Raw genomic sequence first — 8,597 nt, 5'->3', positions numbered from 1 at the left:
AATTGTCGCATTTTGGGGGTCTGTCCGGGATTTTAATGACTCGTAAACCTTGGAATGTGTTTCTAGTAATTAAATTAAGCTAGTAAGTCAGTTAAATCTAAAATCGAAATCCCCCCTATTTGCAGTAACCAATGTTCATTGTGGCTACATCTAAGTCACTCACTAAAGCGACAATCACAGCCTTAATGCGTTAAATACTTGAATTTGAGATATTCTACAGGGCCGGTAGGCCCTTGTAGATATGACATGACACCCTTCCGTAATGTTAAAGAAAAAGTCACACCTTTTAGGGTTAGCGTCCCATAGAAAAAGCATTAAAAATTTTCGGTTTTTTAAGGCAATTGAAGCCGGCCTTACGGAAAAACTATAGCGAAGTTAGTTTTCGGAATACTTCTAAATTAACAAGCATTTATTAAATGGGAAACTTACGTGTTTCGATTTTTAATTAATGAATTCTAATTTTTGTAATTTAACTAATTAAGATAGTACGTCAAAAAATTACTTTTGGGCCAGAAGTCAGCCTAACCTTATAGCGCGCTTAAACCATGCTTAAACCTAATGCTTCATTTTGTTCTCGTTGACAACTAGAAGGGCCTAGGTTTGTGGGTGCTAACAAGTTACGTTGACAAATTGCAAATGTTGGCTTTCTTGCTGATTTTCCTAATTTCTTAGCAGTAGACTAACAAATTACTTTGGTATTTCGTCCGAGCTTGAGCACCTTTATATGTATTTTCTAATTAACTGTAGCACCCTTAATAAGAAATAGGTCGTTATCAGGTCGAATTTTCGTCTAGAAAAGTAATTCAGGTAAATTATTACAGTTAATAGAGGTTTTTATATCTTTTGAAGTAAGTTTTTCGACGTTCTTTACGGCCAAGGCTTAAGTTATATAGACTAATAGCACCCCATGTTGTTTCCCCATAGAGCTTAATACAGTCGAAGGCAGAGGGCTGCCATTACCCTATTTTAGTTACTCTTTAAAGATTATTAAAAAGGCTGATTTCCAGCTCTCATTTGTTTTGGATTGGAATCCATTATATAGTCTGCTCAATTTTATGCTAGAAACAGAGCCTAACCGGGTTAACCCTACTACCCTAGGTTTTTTATGCTGTATTTACCGTGTGCGCTTGCAATTTGATGTAAAAAATGGCATACCTATTCAAATTATTAACGTGTTGAAATAAAGATAGTGCTTTTCACCCTGTGAAAAGATCGAAAACTTCAAAATGCTACTGGTAAGATGACAAAAAGTTTAAAATGTTTTCCTTACGGCAGTTTAAAGACTCGTGGTGTTTACCTTAGCGCAGTTTGTTACCAACAGTGGATTTTGTTAATTCATAAATATAAGTAACAGTGGTCTGATTAATCCAGGAGGACAGTGTCGTTATGTAATTTAATTAGTCAAATAATTTCCATGTTTACATCGGCGCAGATTTTTCCAACGTAACCACGTCAGCAACGGAGGGTTACGTTGTTCGCTATCTCCACAGTTCACATTGCCGTTTGTTCATTTTTCTAAATTGCTATGAATTGTTTAGGTATTTAATTTAATTACTGTTATTGAAGCCAAAGTAGCTAAACTATAGAATCACATCATTCATTAACATATGTTATAGATGATCTTTATGTTACCGCAAATTTAGCACGTGGTATGATAAAAATTTAACACATTGTCTTGGCAAGAATGAAAAACTCTTCTAAACTTTACAATTAAGGTGATTTGATACTCATTTTGTAAGCTAAATCAACACTGCCAAACCTCAATCCTTCATTAATTTCAACTTAATTAAGTATAATTAACGTGAATTTAAACATGAAATATATATATTTGGATGAGAACTCGAGTAACTTTGAAATAAAATACTTAATTAAGATTAAAACTGCACAAGCTGTTAGTATAGCCCCATGTTTTCAATTTCACATTTAAGTCAATTTAAATTATCTTTAAAATACATTAATAGGCGCGAAATTCGAAAGTGTAGAGTAAAATAAGATTCAAAAGCTCCACTAAAAATTGCAATTAACGTGAAGTATTTATTGAAAGTAATTTTATAACCTAAATATACACTGCCGAAACACAATCCTACGTTAATTGTCACTCAATTAAATATAATTAACGTGAAATTAAACCAAATATATTCATTTTTTGGATAAAAACTCAAATAACTTTTAATCTTATTTAAAACTACCCAAGCCATTGGTATAAATCCCAATGTTTTCTATTTCACACTTAAGTTAATTTAAACTGTCTTTAAAGTACATTAATTAGCGCGAAATTCAAAAGTTTAAGGTAAAATAATGACTGGCAAAAATGTTAAACTTCACTAAACGTTGCAATTAGGGTAAAAAATTCCAAGAAATTATACTTTTAAGCTTAATCCACTCTCCCGAACCGCGCTCAAATTAATATTAAAACATCACAAGTTTTTCGCACAGCCACAGATGTTTCCTATTTCACTTTCAAATTGATTTAATTCATCATTAAAATACATCGAAAGCTCTTACATATTTTAGGGTAATTGCAATTAAAGTTAATATTCTATCGAAACTTGTATCCACACTAGATAAACCGTTAAATTAAACTTAATCAAGTATAATTAATGTGAAATCAACCCAAAACACGAATGTTTTTGGAAAATTCATGGATACCTTATAATTAAACTAACAAATTATAATTAAAACTACACTTATCTTACACTCAGCCTCCATTTTCCTGTTTAATTCTTACACTTAAATAAATTGTCATTTAAAAGCATTTTTCCCATATTGAAAGAGAGCCATTGAAAAGGAGCGAAACTTAAAGTTTGGGGGGGGGGATGTTACAGTATTTGTGCCTTTTTAACAGGAGTATTGTTACAATTTTAACACTACCAGACTTAGAAATAGCACACGTCCACTGGTCCAAAACCAGTTTATTGGTTGCTTGGACCAGTTTTTAATTGAAAAAATTAATAATTAAGTTTTTTGATGAGAATGGAGGCGGGACCAGTTTAAAAATTCAAGCTTTCTTCCAATTTCTACTCTTAACTTTTCTATTTCAAACACAATAAACCGCATCACTCTAGAGTTTAGACCCAAATGAAGGGCTTGCCAAGTGGTACCAGGTTTTGGTAGTGGTATTAAGTTAGATTTAAAACTACACGGTAGTCGGCAGTCTCGGCACGATTGGAATTTTGAAGTCTCGCAGAGTCAATTTAGTCAAACCTATCCTTTATGGTCAAACTACCTTGAACCTTCTCGCAAGTGGGCTAGCGCCTATATATATAAATAGCCCACGTATATATATATATACGGTAAAGCTAACATAATTATTTAAAATTTAATTACATTTAGACTGAAGTGACAGATATTATAAAAAAACGTCTTGATTTGGACCAAGGCCGAAAAAACAAACGATATGTGTGAGGTTTATCAATTGGCTGAAGCTTCAGATATTGAAATTTTTTTTAGTTATTTTTATCCATTTAATCCTTAAAAAATATTAAATTCAATCAACTGATTTTACTGTTAATCGATCTATTCCCTCTAAATTAATTGAAAAAATTACATATCTACGCTTTTTCAAGAACAATTACATTTTCCGAAAACATTTTATCATGAAATTAATTATTTTCAAGGGATTTCGTGTAAGCACCTTGACGGACCTAGATTTAATTGTTGCTGGCTTGACAAATTTTCAAATGTGCACCCAAAAAAGTTTAAATCTGTAAGTTGCTAAGAAGACTGATGTTCCAAAAAAATATGATAATTTAAATTTATTTTGTTCAGACTAGTTAATAAACTAAATAACTAATGTCGTCTATTTAAGACAAAGCAACATCGTTTATCCTGTGTGGTTTCATTTAGTAGGTAGCTATCTGTAGCACTGGACAAATATGATAACGGTATATAACCAGAGGTAAGGGTAAAGATTACATAAAAAGAAATACGTTTCAGTACCAATGGCTTGTTATATTCATCTCCATTCTTTACCAGTTAAACGAAGAAGGTCACACTTAACTTAACCCCCCCCCTTCCTCCATTTCCCCAATATATAAAATTTTACAATCACCAGTGGTTCCAGTGTTTTGGGTCATCTGAGCCGACGCAATACACCCAGCAAATATTACCATATAGGTCGAAACCTTTTCACATTAGTGAACGGTACATGACTCTCCGGACTTGCCCGCCAACCTTAATAACCTAAAACTATAAAACGTTCGTGTACAAGAATGATTATTGTTGTGGCTTGACACTCGCTAGCGCCTGAAGGACCGATCACTCAGTCTAATCGGTGTACATTTGTAAGAGAGTAGACCATTTTAGAAATTACATACAGAGAATTAAAACACAGGTGTGATGCCGCCATTAAGGTCTTCTCTCTCTCGCCCAGAAGCACCGCTATAGGCAGTGCAAGTTGACTAGCCTCCTGCCTGTAGTCAACTTTGTTACCGTCTGGCGGTGACCCTTGGTGCGAGGGATAATACCCAATGGTGGCCTCGCCACTGTGTGTTTTCCGAAATGGTATTTACGCGTGCTAAAATGATTATGCGTAATACGTTACCGGTGTACAAGTAACGCCAACAATGTAGAAAGGGGTGGTGACGTTATAAAACTCTAAAGTACGAAGAGGGAAATTGCAGTGCAACCTTTCCTTCATAGTCGCGACATTAGAAATGTAGCATTTCGATATACGAAATTAAATGTATGAATTCGTGCAACACCCTGGTTTGGAATCCACTATTAAATATTTACATTTTCCTTTCGAATTATGTCAAAGTTCGCTTGGTCTTTTTAACAGAATATTTCAAATATTCATTATTAATCCCTCAGCATGTTCTTCCTTCAAAATAATTAATTTCATGATAAAATGTTTTCGGAAAATCTAATTGTTCTTGAAAAAGCGTAGATATGTAATTTTTTAAATTAATTTAGAGGGAATAGATCGATTAACAGTAAAATCAGTTGATTGAATTTAATATTATTTTAGGATTAAATGGATAAAAATAACTAAAAAAAATTGCAATATCTGAACATCAGCCAATTGATAAACCTCACACATATCGTTTGTTTTTTCGGTCTTGGTCCAAACCAAGACGTTTTTTTATAATAAGCTCATGGTGCAAGTGCTGTGATTAACCAAAGGAGTAAATGGTTAATTACATGGCTCTAGCTTTGGTCTAGTTCAATTACCGTCAGTAAATTACTTGTAATTTGCGAATTACCTCAGCAAATTACTGATCTACATCATACCACAGTGTTAATCAGTCTCTAAAATAGAAACCTTTTCCAGCTCTTACTTGTATATTAGAGTAAAACTAAGTGCAAGAGACTGTAACAATGTGCCCATTTTACTTCGGAGCCCAGCTTTCCCTGAATTTTCCTATCCGTTTGCGCTGTGTAAAGCACCTAATAAAGTGCTCACATTTCAACGTAGTTTAATAGACTATATCTCTGCGCGTGGAAAAATTTAAATCAGCGACAAATGGTAAATTTATTTTCCCCAAAATTGGAATCGGTAACGTACCAGTACCTTATATATGGTAATTTCACATGCTTATTTCCTTACTCGAATTTTATTCAACGAATGCCGCCGTATAATGTATCAGTAAAAACTGATCTTTGAACTTCAAGGTCACCATCTAGCGCGAGTCAAACTAGAGTTTAAAGTTCATGTACAGTCCGAGTAGCCTGAATAGGCCCAACATGACCTCGTCGCTACTACGTTTGGGGAAAAGGGTTGAAAACTCGTAAATGTTTTAGGACTTCAGTTTTTTAAACAATATACTTCTTTACGCAAAATGGCAATATTAAATGTTCTATGAAATAACTCCGCGCTAATATATGTCCGCATAGTTCACCATTTGGTGCATAGAACATAGAGACATATCGCCAAAAAAGCTGAAACTTGTACATTTTCCAACAAATAGGTGGGTTGACATCATATTTTGCCTATTTACGCTGCTCGGTCTACTACAGATAATCTAGCTCTATTTGCGGTGCTGATAAAAATATGACCCTTGGGCCTCCCTAGAAGTTTGGGGTTCATACCCCCAACCGTTAGGGAGGTATACATAATTGTATGCGAAATTCATTGCTACTTTTACGCTCTATCAGTATTGTAAGACCGCCGCGACTATTATTACATTGAAGTTTGCGTTATAGATCGTTTTAACGCGTTTAAAAATGAGCTCCAAACGCTTAAAGGTAGTAGAGCAATGGCAAAACGACCAGAAAATAAGCGCGGTCAGTTTAAACCAAATTATTAACCCATCGTTAAGAAGCAAAGACGCGATAAATAAAATGACCAATGTCATTTGGAAGCGAGGTTGCGGAAGCAAAAAAGCCCAGATTTATCAGGCGAAATTGCTTCATTTCTCAGGTAAGCATTTTCGTCTTAATCTTAATTTAAAGGAACCGAATGTTTAAAAGAGGGTGCAGAGGAAAATGACGATGCTTTTAAATTATTTTACTAATTATCAGACTTTTGAGCAAAGTGAAACTTTCTCGATATAACAATCATGAGCGTTTAATAATTAGAAGAATCAACGATAAAAAATCACTTGCTTATACACTTAACCCTCCCTTTGATCCTTCCTTCAAGAAGTGGCACTATTTATAAGACCAGTCTCCATAGTGAAACCTCAGGAAAATGCCTCCTTTAAAAACACATTAGATTGAGATTTTAAATTAGCACCTCCGACCAATTACGTAATGCCCCGCTTTCCTGTTAACAAAAATTTCCGTGTCTCACACTATATCTCGCGACAAGATTGTAAGACAGCGCGCAATTTACATCAAAACTAGCGCCAAATTGCATTCGACATTCGACATTTTATAAATAAAATAACAAACTAACTTTTGATTTTAAATCAAAAAACATTTAATTAGCGTGATAATAACATACATAATTAAGTTAAATTAATAATAAATTAGTTAAATATTTAAAAAAACCTCCTCCTTAAACTTGATTCAAGCCGTATCTGAAGATGTTTTTTTTTCTATACCGGACTAATAAAGTGCCGTTGGTAGGAAGTCGAACCCTGGAATGGAAACTCAAATGTTGTTGAAACAACACAGAGCTGGACGCATTACCACCACGGTTTGTTAGTAAGCTCCTTTTACACTTTTTTAGTCGCCGTTTATGATTTTGAAATTGTTTAGCAATTTTCATATCGTTAATTTTTCGATTTGCGGTAAAAGCTTTTAGGAAAGCTTTCGTACTTTTCTTCTTACTTCTATGAATAAGATAGAGGGCGCTATACTGCCCGCATACGCTACTTTCTAGCCTCCGAAGATGTCGTTTACCAAAAGTCCATTTTCTGCAGTTAAAAGATAAAAATTTTCTTATACTAGGCAGAAATGGGGGCAAACCGTAGCTATCGAAATAATACCCTACACGAGCTCTGTCTATGAAGACCGATACCCAGTGAGACCCCTTTTCATAGTGCTGATCTAAATTTATAATTAACGATGCGGGATATTCGGTAACCTTAGGTAACCTATTTGACGCGAAAACACCCAAAAAGTTGGGCGTATCTGATAAAGCGAGAATCAAGTCTACGGTTGTGGTTGCTGACATTTTAATAATCTACAATTACGTTTCTATTTTTATCGATTTGAATCATGCTTTGAAATTCGGCGTATACAATGCAGACTGCGGCTTCGGGCAAAGGTTTAGCGAATCCCATGTCCAATCTTAATTGTCCTTGCTTAACGGGGTTCCAGTGGTTTGTTTCGCTAGCAGATAGGTCCGGTGTCAGATCAAAAGCGTAGAGAGTTAACCCGTTGGCAAACTCGTTGGGAGTAATATCGTTACCGTCGTCTTTATAATGAATACCCGTGCCCGCGAACAATGTTTGATAAGCTTGTATATACAAGTTTTTACCGAAATCAGGAGTCAACGGTTTCGAAGGTATTTGTTCGTTATCGAGGTACAGAGGCAAAAAATTTAAATCCCAAGTTTTAAAGTTAAAGGGATTCAGAGTGTAACTGCCCTTGAACGCCGCGTTGGATACTATGCCAATAATGACGCGATTAGGCTGAGGGCCTAGATATATATTGTTAAAACTCTCGGTGCTACTTCCGGTAGAGATAGTTTTAGTTTTAAGTTCGGTGCGCGTAAAATTATATTTGGCAGTACCGTTATTAAGCGCTGCTTCATGCGCTAACAATATTTTAGGACTGAGTTTAACTTTACGTACCGCGAGTGCAGCGTCTAGTATCTTGACTTTACAGTTTTTGAGAGTGACTGTTTCTTGGCACATTAAGGCAAACTCGTCCTTGTTGCAGGTAAACACGACTTTAAGGTCCACCCCGTTTAAGAGATATTCGGGAATATTAAACACGTCACTAAACACGGGTGTAAAAAATTCAATCACGGCCGATTTAGCAGTTTTAGCCATTCGGGCGACGAAACCTTTATTTGAAAAGTCGTCAAATTTTCCAGCTTCGTCCTTTTCCCATCCGGCCATCATAAGGTGAAAAATTTTTCCCGCGGGTCCGTAATTTGAGACAGTTTCGATAAAAGACGTGAAGGCGTAGTTTTGAGCGGCTGAAGAAACACGGGTATTGTCCAAGAAAACATCGCAAGTTCTCCACAATGCATGGCCAGCGTT

The 8,597-nt window shown here is 35.3% G+C and overlaps 1 long non-coding RNA gene across 1 annotated transcript; it reads left to right on the top strand.

The window, feature by feature from the left end:
- The first annotated feature begins 220 nt into the window (after nucleotides 1-220).
- LOC149695165 (uncharacterized) lies at nucleotides 221-3,817 on the top strand. Its single transcript, XR_016382528.1, has 2 exons — nucleotides 221-807; nucleotides 1,099-3,817. It is a non-coding gene; the product is annotated as an uncharacterized LOC149695165 (long non-coding RNA).
- The last annotated feature ends 4,780 nt before the right edge of the window (nucleotides 3,818-8,597 follow it).

Source organism: Phalangium opilio, unplaced genomic scaffold (assembly GCF_054372755.1).
Source record: "Phalangium opilio isolate 3A_F unplaced genomic scaffold, DU_Popi_V2 ptg000022l_1, whole genome shotgun sequence".
Lineage (NCBI taxonomy): Eukaryota > Metazoa > Arthropoda > Arachnida > Opiliones > Phalangiidae > Phalangium > Phalangium opilio.
This window is presented reverse-complemented; position numbering and strand designations above follow the sequence as displayed.